A 16,955-nucleotide genomic window follows, 5' to 3' on the forward strand; every position below is an offset into this window, starting at 1 on the left:
CCAATGAGAGCAAATTAATCATAGTGGGCAGAACAAAAAAGGAGGTGGGCCGAACCAAGCACGAGATAGCAAGATCCTATTGGCACGTTATAGTATATATTTGCATATTTCCGTTAGGGAACGTCTGCTCTGTGAAGTGCACCTGTGCAAAGCTCAATTTGCCCTTGCACTCCTTCAAAACAACGCTTTTTTTTTACTTTGGCAAAGGGTAAATTCTAGTCCTGGGAACAGAAAACTGTATTGAGATCAAATGTTTCATCAATTAGAAAATTAGCAGAATGTCGGCCAAAATCCATCTTGTGCCATCTTCTCCCAATTCACACTTTGTTTGTTATATCATCATCTTCAGGATTCAGGAATGTATCATGTGTTGGGATAATATGTTGGATAGATGTCGAAAGATGATTGTTCTGTTTGGTGCCATTGTACTGGAATACATGTAAATTAAACAGGATAAGAGTACCACAAGAACTGCCTTACCGAAGTACAGGGGTCCCTAATGTAAACTGGATCTCTTTCCTCCATTGTAAAAGCCTATAAGACTGTCCCACTTTAGCTACTCCATGCTGTCCTACTTTAGCTAGCTATTGTTGGTAAAGGGACAACAAAAATTACTGAATTACAAAATGTAAACAAAACGTTTTATTTTATTTTGTTGCACCTGTACATAGTATGCACATTTACATCCCAATTTGGCACAGTGCATTATTTATGACAGTTTTATAATCTTAACATCAAAATAGAAAACAAGCTATGGCATTTTGTCAAATAGATTTTCTCAATACAATTTGTTTACAAGCATGATACTGTAGCTGTACTTTTAGTTTATGGTTTACACAGCTTTGTTGGCCATTAGCCAATCAGCGTTTCTCAACAAGTTCAAAGCAAGTGAATGCATGCAATTTGTATTTACGACTTCACAACTGGTAAGTTCCCACCTCCCACTTGGTTACAACGCAGCGTTCAGCTCTGGGGAAAAAATATCTAAGGTATTATCTTAGTTGTACTAGGATACTTGATGTAAAGAAGTGACATTTTATATAATTACATGAATGTGTCTAAATACCATATAAAATACCATCGAATTTTAGGTACACTGCATCACAACTATCCCTGTTACAACTAATCTGAGTCATGTGAAAAAATACAACAATACTTATTGTCATCAACTATGCCAATCAAAAGACCTCTTCTTACTGATATAAATTATATATGATTAGATAAATAGGGAATGTTCGACCACAGGTCAATAATAAAAAAAGAGAGGCGTCAAGTATATTTAGCCTACTTCAGGCCACAAAAACTATTTTTGGTCAGAAAATATATATATTTTAAATAAAACGTATGTATGTAGAGACACTAACGAAGCATTATCACATTAAATAATAGTGGTTTCTAAATTGGAGTTATTTAGCTGTTACAACTGTCCCCATTTTACTTTTAGCCCCAGTCTCCCCGAGTTACACAATAGGCTACTTGCAACTGTTAAACCTTTTTGCGGTTTATTTAGCTGCTGCTTACAGGGCAATGCTATGGAGGAGGCATACGACATAACATTCTACATAGAAGAGATGTACGATGCAACAGTGGAAAGGGTGAAGGATGGAGCTGGGGAGAGGCCCATGTTCTTTTTTAACATCACTTGCTTTGCTAGGAGTAATTACTGGACAAGTAATGTACATATGTACAATCCCCATGTGACGGACATTGCAGTAGCGGCTTTCCTGGGTCGCTACTGTGATGTCACGTCAGGAGCGAGGTATGTGAAGGATTCTCTTGGTTTCTGGAATGGCCGTTGTCAATACTAAGTGCTACTCAGACCAGACCAGGGTGGATTCGAGGGCTTTCTGCCCCTCCCTGCAATCTTTTCCCTAGGAGCAGAAAGGGGTATGTTATTTTATGCCCGTCAGCCACCGTTTTGCAGAATGTGCAGGGAATATGGGCATGCTAAGGCCTCGTGTGGTACTCGGAAGTGTCGGTTTTGCTAGTCCTAGGTCAAAAGGAGTGCCACGTGTGTGGCAATTGGCAGCACCTGTTCCAGGATTGCCATGCTCGTCAGCGCTCATATGCTGCAGCTGATGCTGGGGGAAAGGCAGCAGGAGGACCAGATGTAGGGGATGGGGAGCGGCGGAGAGGCCGCGACCCAGGCCCCAGGGCAGCAGAGCCAGCGAGGAAGGAGCCGAATGGGGCGCCGGAGAGACCATCCCCACCCTCGCCGACTCCATGTTCTAAGGCCAGGAAGGAGCCGACCTCAGCGTTGTCAGGAGTCATCCCAGAAATGCCCGCTACCAAGCAGGGGGCCAAGGCAGCAGCTACTCTTCCTGGGGTCCAGCAAAATTAAGGCAGTTCATACAATTTAAAAAACATTACAATACATTCACAGATTTCACAACACACTGTGTGCCCTCAGGCCCCTACTCCACCACTACCACATACAGTGGGGAAAAAAAGTATTTAGTCAGCCACCAATTGTGCAAGTTCTCCCACTTAAAAAGATGAGAGAGGCCTGTAATTTTCATCATAGGTACACGTCAACTATGACAGACAAATTGAGAAATTTTTATCCAGAAAATCACATTGTAGGAATTTTAATGAATTTATTTGCAAATTATGGTGGAAAATAAGTATTTGGTCACCTACAAACAAGCAAGATTTCTGGCTCTCACAGACCTGTAACTTCTTCTTTAAGAGGCTCCTCTGTCCTCCACTCGTTACCTGTATTAATGGCACCTGTTTGAACTTGTTATCAGTATAAAAGACACCTGTCCACAACCTCAAACAGTCACACTCCAAACTCCACTATGGCCAAGACCAAAGAGCTGTCAAAGGACACCAGAAACAAAATTGTAGACCTGCACCAGGCTGGGAAGACTGAATCTGCAATAGGTTAGCAGCTTGGTTTGAAGAAATCAACTGTGGGAGCAATTATTAGGAAATGGAAGACATACAAGACCACTGATAATCTCCCTCGATCTGGGGCTCCACGCAAGATCTCACCCGTGGGGTCAAATTGATCACAAGAACGGTGAGCAAAAATCCCAGAACCACACGGGGGGACCTAGTGAATGACCTGCAGAGAGCTGGGACCAAAGTAACAAAGCCTACCATCAGTAACACACTACGCCGCCAGGGACTCAAATCCTGCAGTGCCAGACGTGTCCCCCCTGCTTAAGCCAGTACATGTCCAGGCCTGTCTGAAGTTTGCTAGAGTGCATTTTGATGATCCAGAAGAGGATTGGGAGAATGTCATATGGTCAGATGAAACCAAAATAGAACTTTTTGGTAAAAACTCAACTCGTCGTGTTTGGAGGACAAAGAATGCTGAGTTGCATCCAAAGAACACCATACCTACTGTGAAGCATGGGGGTGGAAACATCATGCTTTGGGGCTGTTTTTCTGCAAAGGGACCAGGACGACTGATCCGTGTAAAGGAAAGAATGAATGGGGCCATGTATCGTGAGATTTTGAGTGAAAACCTCCTTCCATCAGCAAGGGCATTGAAGATGAAACGTGTCTGGGTCTTTCAGCATGACAATGATCCCAAACACACCGCCAGGGCAACGAAGGAGTGGCTTCGTAAGAAGCATTTCAAGGTCCTGGAGTGGCCTAGCCAGTCTCCAGATCTCAACCCCATAGAAAATCTTTGGAGGGAGTTGAAAGTCCGTGTTGCCCAGCGACAGCCCCAAAACATCACTGCTCTAGAGGAGATCTGCATGGAGGAATGGGCCAAAATACCAGCAACAGTGTGTGAAAACCTTGTGAAGACTTACAGAAAACGTTTGACCTGTGTCATTGCCAACAAAGGGTATATAACAAAGTATTGAGAAACTTTTGTTATTGACCAAATACTTATTTTCCACCATAATTTGCAAATAAATTCATTAAAAATCCTACAATGTGATTTTCTGGATTTTTTTCTCTCATTTTGTCTGTCATAGTTGACGTGTACCTATGATGAAAATTACAGGCCTCTCTCATCTTTTTAAGTGGGAGAACTTGCACAATTGGTGGCTGACTAAATACTTTTTCCCCCAACTGTATCTACAGTACAAAAATCAATGTGTACGTGTGTGTATAGTGCGTATGTTATCGTGTGTGTGTGTGTGTGTGTATTCATATGTCTGCGCCTATGTTTGTGTTGCTTCACAGTCCCAGCATTTCCATAAGGTGTTTTTTTAATCTGTTTTTTAAATCTAATTTTACTACTTGCATCAGTTACTTAATGTGGAATAGAGTTCCATTTAGTCATGGCTCTATGTAGTACTGTGCGTCTCCCATAGTCTGTTCTGGACTTGGGGACTGTGAAGAGACCTCTGGTGGCATGTCTTGTGGGGTATGCATGGGTGTCCTGTGTGCCAGTAGTTCAAACAGACAGCTTGGTGCACCCAACATGTCAACACCTCTCATAAACACAAGTAGTGATGAAGTCAATCTCTCCTCCACTTTGAGCCAGGAGAGATCGACATGCATATTATTAATATTAGCTCTCTGTGTACATCCAAGGGCCAGCCGTGCTGTCCTGCTCTGAGCCAATTGCAATTTTCCTAAGTCCTTTTTTTGTGGCACCTGACCACACGACTGAACAGTAGTCCAGTTGTGGTAAAACTAGGGCCTGTAGGACCTGCCTTGTTGATAGTGCTGTTAAGAAGGTAGAACAGCGCTTTATTATGGACATACTTCTCCCCATCTTAGCTACTGTTGTATCAATATGTTTTGACCATGACAGTTTACAATCCAGGGTTACTCCAAGCAGTTTAGTCACCTCAACTTGCTCAATTTCCACATTATTTATTACAAGATTTAGTTGAGGTTTAGGGTTTAGTGAATGATTTGTCCCAAATACAATGCTTTTAGTTTTAGAAATATTTTGGACTAACTTATTCCCTGCCACCAACTCTGAAACTAACTGCAACTCTTTGTTAAGTGTTGCAGTTATTTCAGTCGCTGTAGTAGCTGACGTATAGTGTTGAATCATCCGCATACATAGACACTCTGGCTTCACTCAAAGCCAGTGGCATGTCATTAGTAAAGATTGAATAAAGTAATGAGCCTAGACAGCTGCCCTGGGGAATTCCTGATTCTACCTGGATTATGTTGGAGAGGCTTCCATTAAAGAACACCCTCTGTGTTTTGTTAGACAGGTAACTCTGTATCCACAGTATAGCAGGTGGATTAAAGCCATAACACAAAATTATTCCAGCAGCAGACTATGATCAAGAATGTCAAAAGCCGCACTGAAGTCTAACAAAACAGCCCCCACAATCTTTTTATCATCAATTTCTCTCAGTCAATCATCAGTCATTTGTGTAAGTGCTGTGCTTGTTGAATGTCCTTCTCTATAAGCATGCTGAAAGTTTGTTGTCAATTTGTTTTCTGTAAAATAGCATTGTATCTGGTCAAACACCATTTTTTCCAATAGTTTACTAAGGGTTGGTAACAGGCTAATTGGTCGGCTATTTGAGCCAGTAAAGGGGGCTTTACTATTTTTAGGTAGCGGAATGACTTTTGCTTCCCTCCAAGCCTGGGGGCACACACATTCTAGTAGGCTTAAATTGAAGATATGGCAAATAGGAGTGGCAATATCGTCCGCTATTATCCTCAGTAATTTTCCATCCAAGTTGTCAGACCCCGGTGGCTTGTCATTGTTGATAGACAACAATACTTTTTTCACCTCTTCCACACTCACTTTATGGAATTCAAAAAAACAATGCTTGTCTTTCATAATTTGGTCAGATATACTTGGATGTGTAGTGTCAGCATGTCAGCATAGTGTTAGGCATGTCATGCCTAAGTTTGCTAATCTTACCAATGAAAAAATCATTAAAGTAGTTGGCAATATCAGTTGGTTTTGTGATGAATGAGCCATCTGATTCAATGAATGATGGAGCTGAGTTTGCCTTTTTTCCCAAAATGTCATTTAAGGTGCTCCAAAGCTTTTCTCTATCATTCTTTATGTCATTTATCTTTGTTTCATAGTAGTTTCTTCTTATTTTTTATTCAGTTTAGTCACATGATTTCTCAATTTGCAATACTTTGCCAATCGGTTGTGCAGCCAGACTTATTTGCCATTCCTTTTGCCTCATCCCTCCTCTCAACCATACCATTTTTCAATTCCTCATCAATCCACAGGGATTTAACAGTTTTTACAGTCATTTTCTTAATGTGTGCATGCTTATTAGTAACTGGAATAAGCAATTTCATAAATGTGTCAAGTGCAGTGTCGGTTTGCTCCTCATTACACACCACGGACCAACATATATTCTTTACATCAACAACATAGGAATCACTACAAAACCTATTGTATGACCTCTTATACATAATATTAGGCCCAGCCTTTGGAACTTTGGTTTTCCTAGATATGATCACTACATCCTGGATACTGCTTTCAAACAAATCTCTGCAATATTAGTAAATATATAATCAATACATGTTGATGATTTAATTCCTGTACTGTTTGTACCTACCCTGGTAGGTTGACTGATAACCTGAACCAGGTTGCAGGCACTGGTTACAGTTTGAAGCTTTCTCTTGAGTGGGCAGCCTGATGAAAGCCAGTCAATATTTAAATCACCCAGAAAGTATACCTCTCTATTGATATCACATACATTATCAAGCATTTCACACATGTTATCCAGATACTGACTGTTAGCACTTGGTGGTCTATAGTAGCTTCCCACCAGAATGGGCTTTAGGTGAGGCAGATGAACCTGTAGCCATATTACTTCAACAGTATTTAACATGAGATCCTCTCTAATCGTCACAGGAATGTGGTTCTGAATATAAACAGCAACACCTCCACCATTGGCATTTCAATATTTTCTGTAAATGTTATAACCTTGTATTGCTACCACTGTATCATCAAAGGTATTATCTAAGTGAGTTTCAGAGATAGTCAGAATATGAATGTCATCTGTTACTAGCAAATTATTGATTTCATTAACCTTGTTTCTTAAGCTATATATGTTAACGCACATTTCTTCTGGGATGCTTACTTGTTTTTATTGCTTTACTGGGAAGCTTAGCAGCAGTAGATGTGGTCATGTTCTTTATGTTAGTGCAGGGTGAGCTGCACACAGTGGCCTTCCTCCTCGGGCACACCGGCTCAGTGCTAACAGTATAAATCTGGTTCTTAGGCACATAATTACTGCATACAATAGCTGTAGCAGATGCATTCAGGGCAGTTAGAGGGACATAAATTAGGTTACTTATATTGTGTCTACCGACGCCCCTGGTGTACATTTGCTGAACCATTTTGACAACTCTGCGTCACAATGGTAGGGATTAGCTGAGCTGGGCTTGGGTCATTGCTAAGTCATTGTCTCAATGCAGCCTTATAATGCTGTGAAAGGATCCAGGAACCCAAATGATTTGGGTGGATCCCATCCTCCTTATAAAACGTGTTTTGTTTCCAAAAGGTATACAAAAGTTACACCCATTGAGCTGCAATAATCACGTAGCCAGTTGTGAAGAGCAAGAATCCGGTAGGGGAGACTGGAAGCTTGACCGGGACATTCTGGATGAGAAAGCTTTCATCAACTCATTTTCTGTTTTCTTTCGGGGAGTCGAGGGTAAGGGCTGTGGCGGTCACAGAATTTTGTCAGCCGGTGATTGTCAAGCAAATAACTGTAGGTCGATTAGAGGGAGTGCGCACATGCTGCTATTCTGTGTTGAGCGGTCAACAAAGAAATAGGTACTCCTATATGCTTAATTTAAAGTTATTCATGTAACTTTAGGATTTTTTATATATTGTAAGGTTGCATGATGTGACTCTTATGATGATTAGAAAAAAGTTGCTTGAAAGGCATGAGCTCTGCTTTGTTTTTTGCGCAGGCTGTACACACTTCATTACTCTCTCATTCACAATTTTACAAGCACTTGATAATGCCTCGAATTTCACGTCGGCATCTCTTTTGTGGCCGTAATGCACCCTAAAAAATCCATGCCTTTTGCGGCCAGTGGCTGTTGTGCCCTTGGCCCAGAGTGCTGCGTTGTGCCCTTTTCCCTGAGTGCTGCGCGCTCCTAAGCACCTCTCACTCACATGGGTCTCCATCACGTGATCAGGTCTTTCTCACAGCCTACAAGTGAAGACACACACATCGGGGACGCAACTGTGCACGTCCTTATCCAATTCCGAGGTGCATATTGAAGATATTGGAAGAACTGTCCATATTTACTTTTCGTCAGCCAACAAGATGAGTAGGCACAACGAACAGCAAAAGAACTAGCCTACAAAAGTATTCATCCCCCTTGCACCCCGTAGTGCCGGAAGATGTGAGTAAACAGAGCCTCCGCAGTTTGCTGGGCCGTGGGGAGACCGGGCAGAGGAAGGAGGAAGCAGGCTTTAGAAAAGCGGTCCACAACGACCAGGATGGTGGTGTTACCCTGAGAGAGGGGAAGATCGGTTAGGAAGTCAATAGATAAGTGGGACCATGGCCGTTGTGGAACTTTTAAGGGGTGTAACTTACCCGCTGGAAGGTGCCTAGATGCCTTACTCTGGGCGCACACCGAGCAGGAGGAGACATACACCCTCACGTCCTTAGCCAAGGTAGGCCACCAGTACTTCCAGGTCAGGCAGCGCGCTGTACGGCCGATGACTGGGTGACCAGAGGAGGGGGACGTGTGTGCCGAATAGATAAGACGATCACGGACAATAGACGGCACGTACCACAGCCCAGCCGGGCACTGAGGTGGAGATGGCTCTGTGCGTAACGCCCACTCTATGTCCGCGTCCACCGCCCACACTACCGCCACAATGCAGGAGGCCGGAAGTATGGGGGTGTTGTCTATGGGCCTCTCCTCTGTGTCGTACAGCTATGACAGTGCGTCTGCTTTCACGTTTTTAGTGCCTGGTATGTAGGAAAGCATGAAATCAAACCTGGTGAAGAACAAGGCCCACCTGGCCTGGCGAGGGTTCAGCCTCCTCGCTGCCCTGATGTACTCCAGGTTACGGTGGTCAGTCCAGACGAGGAAAGGGTGTTTCGCCCCTTAGAGCCAGTGCATCCACACGGTCAGGGCTCTGACAACAGCCAACAGCTCCCAATCACCAATGTCATAGTTCTGCTCCGCCGGGCTGAGCTTCTTCGAGAAGAAGGCACAGGGGCGGAGCTTAGGTGGCGTGCCCGAGCGTTGGGATAGGACAGCGCCTACCACTACCTTGGACGCATCCACCTCCACTACAAACGGCAATGATTGATCGGGATGGGCCAGTACCGGGGCTGAGGTGAACAGAGCCCTCAGGTTACTGAAAGCCCTGTTAGCCTCAGCAGACCAGCGGAGCCGGGACAGCTCACCCTTCAACAGAGAGGTGATGGGAGCTGCGACCTTGCCAAAGCCCCGGATAAACCTCCGATAGTAATTGGCAAAGCCAATGAAGCGCTGCACCTCCTTCACCGTGGTTGGGGTTGGCCAATTCCGCACGGCGGAAATGCGGTCTCCCTCCATCTCCACACCTGAGGTGGTGATGTGGTATCCGTGGAAGGAGACGGACTGTTGGAAGAACAGACACTTTTCTGCCTTGGCATATAGGTCATGCTCCAACAGTCGGCCCAGCACTCTGCGAACCAGGGACACATGCTCGGCGCGCATAGCGGAATACACCAGAATGTAATCGATGTAGACCACCACACTGCGACCAAGCATGTCCCGAAACACCTCGTTCACAAAGGACTGGAAGACTGATGGAGCATTCGCCAGGTATTCATAATGCCCGGTGGTTGTGCTAAAGACTGTCTTCCACTTGTCCCCTTCCCGGACACGCACCTTGTTGTACACACTCCTGAGATCTAATTTTGTGAAAAAACGCGCCCCATGCATTGATTTGATAACAGAGGAGATGAGGGCTAGAGGGTAACTGTAGCGAATGGTCGTTTGATTAAGTGCCCGGTAATCAATGCAAGGGCGCAGACCTCCGTCTTTCTTCTTCACAAAAAAGAAACTCGAGGAGGCGGGCGAAGTGGAGGGATGTATGAACCCCTGGCGCAGGGACTTGGAGACATATGTCTCCATAGCCTCCGCTTCAGTCTGCGACAGAGGATAGACAAGACTCCTGGGAGGTACAGCATCTAAACGGAGGTTTATCGTGCAATCCCCCGACCGATCGGGTGGTAATTTGGTCGCCAGCGTTTTCGAAAACGTGTGCACCAAGTCTAGGTATTCGGGGGGAATGCGCACAGTGGAGGTAGTGTCTGGACTTTCCACCATGGTTGCACCAACGGAAACAGCTAGACACCTACCCTGACACTCTCGCGACCACCCCGTGAGAACCCTCTGTGGCCATGAAAAGGTGGGGTCGTGTAGTGCGAGCCAGGGAAGACCCAACACAACAGGGAAATCAGGGGACTCAATAATGTAAAAGGTGATTTGCTCCCTATGGGTCTCCTGCATAATCATCGTGACGGGTGCTGTAACTTCCCTAACAAAACCTGACCCTAATGGTCGACTGTCAAGTGCTTTGATGGGCAATGGAAGGCGTAGGGGAACCAATGTGATACATAACCTATTAGCTAAAGACCTGTCCATAAAGTTCCCAGCTGCGCCTGAATTGACCAGCGCCTTACACTGAGGAACTACCGTGTGCTCAGGGACGTTGACGTGTATGGTGAAGTGCGCGGCAGAGGGCTCTGAACGAGTGTGGGTTTGCGCTACCTGGGGTGACGCGAGAGTGCCCCTCCTGCCGCCTCCAGACCCAGAAGAATTCTGATGACAGCTTGCAGCAGAATGTCATCTCTTGCCACAAGAGTGACACTGGATCTGTCGTCCTCCATTCTCCCGGATCGCTGCCCCACCCAGCTCCATCGGAACGTAATCCGGGTTGCAGGGGGGTGAAACGGGCAGGCCCCTTCCAGGACGTCCTCTGGAAGCCAGCAGGTTGTCCAACCGGATGGCCATGTCCACCAGCTGGTTGAAAGTCAACGTGGTATCCCGGCAGGCTAGCTCCCTTCGGTCGTTCCCCTTGTAAAGCAGATTAATGTGCTTAATTTTAATAAGTTATTTGGCCACTTTAGTTGTGATACAAACCTTATCAAAATATATAGGCCTATGGGTAAGGTTACATGAGGTGTGCGACTATGATTTGAAAAATTCACACAAAAAAGGCTGTTTCTGTCACGACTTCCTCCGAAGCTGCCTCCTCTCCTGGTTCAGGCAGGCTTCGGCGTTCGTCGTCACCGGCCTTCTAGCCACTGCAGCTCCTCATCTCATCATTCCATTTATTTTGTCTTGTTTATTACACACACCTGGTTCATATCCCCTCATTAGTACTTGTATAAGTGTTGCCTCTGCCCCCTTGTCCTTGTGGGTGATTGTTTAATGTGAGGAGAGTGTAGCTCGGTTGAGCTCCGTGTATTTTGTATTGCCGGGGTATATTTTCCCCGTGTGCCTGTTTGGTTCCAGTGCGCCAGTTTTGCGCATTGGACTGTTTGACGCATTTCTGCGTAACACTGTATTCGGAATAAACTCTGTATTCTGTGATTTACCCTCCTGCGCCTGACTCCTTCAAATCACCCATCACAGTTTCTTATGCTGGACATCATTCACAAGTGATATTCTATCATTCACAAGTGATAGGGTAATATTGTCACCCATCAGACTATTCTTGATTTAATCTTTACATATACTAAATAATATATGTGTGAAATTTGTTTTGATTTAGAATGGACCATTATCATGCACCTATCTCGAAACAGGGGCAGCGAGAAAGAATAAATGTAATCTATGCACTTAAATAGTGACTGGAGGATGCTTTTCCAGTGGTTCATTTTCATGCCAGCCAGGTAGGCTATACTCCTGTTGTAAATATAAGCAATGTGCTTAATATTAGGAAAGTTGAGAAATAAATATAGTAGGCCTAGCCTATAGAAAGCTGATGGGATCCTCGTCTTTTTAGTAGACACCATCACTGTTTTCTCGTGCAATTGCATAGCCAATAGAAATGTTGCGCAACATGAGCTCATGGGCTCTCGTGAAGTGTTTGATTAGATTTTCGAATACATTTGCATTGATATCAGAGTGATCAGAGGGACAATAGAGTGCTGAGTACCAGGTAGTTAGCAAATTTGGTAGGCTACTAATGACCATCAGCAGCCTCAGAGCTTGGAGAAGCCTAATAACCATGACTAAACAGTCATGTGGTATTTGACTGCCTTCATGACTCGTGACCGCTGGTGTGGCGGTAATACGGTCACCGCAACAGCCCTACTCAAGGGTCTCCGGTCCATGTGCGAGGTGGCGTTGGAATGGTGGGAGTTGGCCAAGGTGAGGATCAGGGTTTTTATTATAGGGTTTAGCAAGAGGAAGGCAAGGGAGGAGAGGAGGGTGGTGGATCCTCTCCAATGGTCACTCGACCTCAAGTACGAAAGGCAGCAGCTCAGGGAGGTGCACGAGCAGAAGGCCACGCTTTCCTGCTGCGAACACATCACAAGTTTTTAGAACACAATGAGACCTGCTCGGCAGTGTTTTTTTAATCGGTGAGAAAAAGCAGGTAAGACAGGTTTTTAATGGGGTGAAGTATGGACAGGGTAGGATGGTTAGGGAGTCATCGTAGCAACTGACCATTTCCGGGCTTTGTTCCAGAAGAGGGTAGTAGAGGAATAGCAGAGTACTGTGTTTTGAGAACACTTGTCCCGGCGTGTGCTGGAGGACATCAGCAAGGCAATGGAGGCGCCGATCTCCCTTGAGGAGGTTGAGAGCGCTTTCAGGAGCATGGCGAAAGGTAAGGTGCCTGGGATGGATGCGCTGCCGGCCGAGTTCTACCTCAAATTCGTCCTCGAGACTGGAGTCCCGGGCGGGTCGATGGCCGTTGGCGTGCTCTCCCTTCTCTACAACTGGCGGCCGTTGACCATGCTTTGCGTAGACTACAAAATGCTAGCATGGCAGACCGTCTGCACACAGCCGTTCCCTACGTCGTACATGAGGATCAGACGTGAGGGACGTTTTGCCTCTCTTTAATGGTCAGGCAGTGTTGACCGCTCTTGGCACTACTCTTTGTGCTCTATATGGAGCCCCTGGTGGCTACCATTAGGGCTGACACAGGGGTGGAGGGCTTGCTGGTCCCTGGGAGCGGCAGTTTGCATGTCAAGCTGACGCAGTATGCCGATGACACACACCACCTTGCTTCTATGCAGGGACTTGTGCCTGCTCAGGTCTCTTGCCATCATTGGATACTTTACCTGCGCGTCGGGAGCAGTCCTTAACGTCGCTAAGTCATCTGTTAAGTTTTTTGGAAGGTGGCGGAGTAGGACGGACGTGCCTGGGGGACTATCTCTCTATAACGGGGCCCTGAGGATCCTTGGGGTCCACTTTGAGACCCCCAGCTCTGCAACGCTGAACTGGAACATGAGGATCGCAGCGCTACAGAGGAAGCTGGCAATGTGGAGGGCCTGGTCCTGGTCCTGAAGGTGGATGTACTACCCTCCCTTTTATACTTGGGGTTCATCTATCCATTGCCAGCGAGCATGAGGAAAGATCTTGTGAGGCTCGTGTTTCAGTTCATGTGGGGGGGCAGGTACGAGTATGTCGCCAGGGTACGCAAGCGCTCCTCCATCGGGGAGGGAAGGGAGTTCCACACTTCCTCCTCAAGCTGAACTCGATTTTATTTTATTTTCTGTTGATGGAGCTCGCTCATCCGGTGATTAATCCCTCCAGGTACTTCCTGCAGGTGTTCTGCTCTTACCAGGCTAGAAGCGTAATGGTGTAGTCTAACACGGCACCTAGGGCTAAACAGCTGCCGTGGCACTTCAGCCACTCAGCGAAGTGGCTGCTTGCACATCCCACAGTTGAAGTTTCCCTATTAGGTTTGGACCACAGACACCTGTACGAGGAGGTCAGACGGAGCGTTTGCGCACCACCTGTGGTGAGTTCCCCCGCTGTGGTCTGGGAGGCCATTCAGGCATCGGCCTAGATAATCGATTCAAGGACCTAAATCGGTTGAACATTCACAAGTGCTAGATGGTACGATCCATCCATCCATAGCTTGGCGCGATCCCCCCCAGTGACCGAGACCAACTTGCGGTGGGGATTAAACAATATGCCACATTTTCTGGCACTGGTCATTCGCCGGAATAGTGTGGGCCAGGGCTCCAGGGGTTGTTAGGGAGGGTGAAGGGGGACTTTGTCCTGACCTGGGTGAGGGTGGAGAGAGGAGTAGGGAGAGCGGGAGGGGTAGGCAGGGACAGATTGCTTATGTGGGTCCTCATCAGCCTATTCAAGCAGGGACTGTGGGATGAGAGACAGGTTTTGGTGAAGTCTGGGGCAGACTGGGGGGTGAAGGGGATTGTTAGGAGGGTGGAAGGGGATTTGAGGGGGAGGATGAGGAAGTGGTGCCACCATACCGCTCTGGAGCGGTGGAAGGGGGGACTGGGTTTAGTCTAAGGAGCGAAGTATGGGTATCTTAGAGGTGTTTTTTTTGTGAATGGGTTATTATGTAGTTTTGTTGTAATATATGGGCCCACAGAAGGGCGCTGAGCGCCATGTAAATTGTTAACACCGGCTGTTTAAATGCACTAAATCGTATGATTATTGAGTATAAATTTTTTGTATGCTTTAGCCCCCTGCAAAAGAATGGGGCCAAGCATTTTTGTTTGATGAATTGTTCACCAGTGTAAAGAGTGATTTGGTCAAATAAAAGCTTTGAATCATCCATCATCTGTTCTTATCAGTTTAATATCTGATACGTTCCCTATCTGGGAACCATACATTAAATTGATTTTTGGAAAAGGGAGATGGAATAGGGGCTTGCTCTGTCCACTCCACGCATTGATCTGGTATTGCAGTATCTCCAGGAACAGTGCACCCCCCTAACGTTGTCAAAAGATACAGAGTCATATCTGAAGAGTTTCCTTTGCTGTCAGTGTCCCGTTTGAGCTTGTTATCTGTCAGTGACTGCAACAACAAAAAAAGGTATATAGCACAACGTCGGCTATTCTCGGACGCTATTCATGTGAAATCAAAGTAAATTGTGGCAAAAAAAATAAGACACTCTTTACTGCCCACTGCACACGTGATTGTTTAGCTGAAGGTGTCCTATAACACTGTGCCAAGTGACAATTTTCTCTGTTGTGGTATCTTCTTACTGTATTAACAGTCTGCTGGACACAAACATGAACAGTTATCTAACCTCAGATGCTTGCAGTGGTCTCTAGTTTTCTTTCTGTTTTATTCATGAAACGTGTTCCTGGTTCCAATGGCGAATTGCACTGACCTGCTGAGGGTGTCAGCCTCTCATATCAAGTAAATATTGACATCTACTGGTTTTTTTAAAGGTAAAATGTGTCTACTGCACCATGAATGACATTAATTGCGCTGACAGCTGATTTGCTATGGCTTTAGTCATCAATCTAGCAGGAGAGCAATATTTTATTAATGTAGTGGTGTTCCACCACCCCCAAGTCATAAGACTGCAGAACAATTAATCAAATGGCCACCCGGACTATTTGCATTGACCTCCCTTTGTTTTTACACTGCTGCTACTCGCTGTTTATTATCCATGCATAGTCACTTTACCCGTACCTACATGAACAAATTACCTCAATTACCTCAACTAACCTGTACATTGACTCGGTACCGGTACCCCCTGTATATAGCCTCGTTATTGTTATTTTATTGTGTTACTTTTTTAAAACTTTTGTTTATTTAGTAAATATTTTCTTAACTCTATTTTCTTAAAACTGCATTGTTGGTTAAGGGCTTGTAAGTAAGCATTTCATGGTATTCGGTGCATGTGACAAATTGTTTTTGTTATTTTAAAGCTATGACCTTTGGCTTTCACCTGGAATTGTTTATTTATGTCTGAGAAAAAAACACTTTTCAACCCATATGATGTAGTACACAATACAAGTATAATAAAACATATACAAATATGATAATATGTCCATATATAGTTATAATCTGTCTTAAATTATTTAATGTTCTTTATTACTTTACCAAACATATACTGACATTAGTGATAGTCAAAATCTGTTAAATTTGTGAATGTCTAAATCAACATTTGTGCCATTTAAACAGCGTGCGTCCCTCCTATAGACCAGTGTTGCCAACTTAGCGACTTTGTCGCTATATTTAGCGAGTATTCAGACCCCTCTAGCAACAAATCTAGTGACTTTTTCTGGTGTTATTGGAGACTTTTGGAGACTCTGACGTGAAAGCACGTATCGTTCTTACTCTTTTCAACGAGAAGCGGGTGCTGCCGTGGGCCCCACCCCCATCCCAAAGCACTCACAAGCGGCCCAGTCCTCGCGCAGCAGTCCCTCCCAGCTGCAATCAGAGCAGGAGATGTTCACCCCTCCGCGTCCAGACTGCAAATGAATCGCGCATGCGGGAAGCCGCCGCTGGCTGATCCCGCCCTGGCTTACATTCAGGGCAGGATGTAAATGTTCTTTGTCTAAAATACATCACTGCACAAAAATAAATCACTGCATTTGACTCACACAGCCTCAGTCACTTGCTCACCTCGTCCACTGTGTGTGTGCCTCTCTGTGACATAAGCTAATCATCTAGCTGGCTAGCTCATCATGTCTCAGTCTAAACTGTACACTCAAAAATACAGAAAGGAGTGGGAATCAAACCCTGAATTCAAAGGCTGGTTGAAGCCATTTATTGGAGATGATACACAGGCATACTGCCTGTATTGTAAGGCTGATTTCTACGCCAAACTTAGTGATGTAACACATGACAACTCAAAAACATACTCAAAAGGCAAAGCCTTATAACAGTTCCACCCAAAACATGCTGCCATTTATGGTTTAAAAAATGTACTCTGCAAAAAAGGCTGAGGCCACCATGGCATTAGCTATCGCTGAACACTGCTTCATGCTGGCATGTGATCACATTGGAGAAGCATGTAGAGCTGCTTTCTCAGACTCCACTGCTGCTACCCACTTCAAAATGCACAGGACAAAGTGCACAGAAATGATTAATGGTGTTCGAGCACCATACTTTCTGAAAAAGTTGGTCGCAGATGT

At 45.2% G+C, this 16,955-nt stretch overlaps 1 pseudogene; it reads left to right on the forward strand.

Moving 5' to 3' along the window:
• The first annotated feature begins 14,619 nt into the window (after nucleotides 1-14,619).
• Nucleotides 14,620-14,793, forward strand: LOC121537181 (annotated as a pseudogene).
• The last annotated feature ends 2,162 nt before the right edge of the window (nucleotides 14,794-16,955 follow it).

The sequence above is a fragment of the Coregonus clupeaformis genome, chromosome 23 (assembly GCF_020615455.1).
Source record: "Coregonus clupeaformis isolate EN_2021a chromosome 23, ASM2061545v1, whole genome shotgun sequence".
Lineage (NCBI taxonomy): Eukaryota > Metazoa > Chordata > Actinopteri > Salmoniformes > Salmonidae > Coregonus > Coregonus clupeaformis.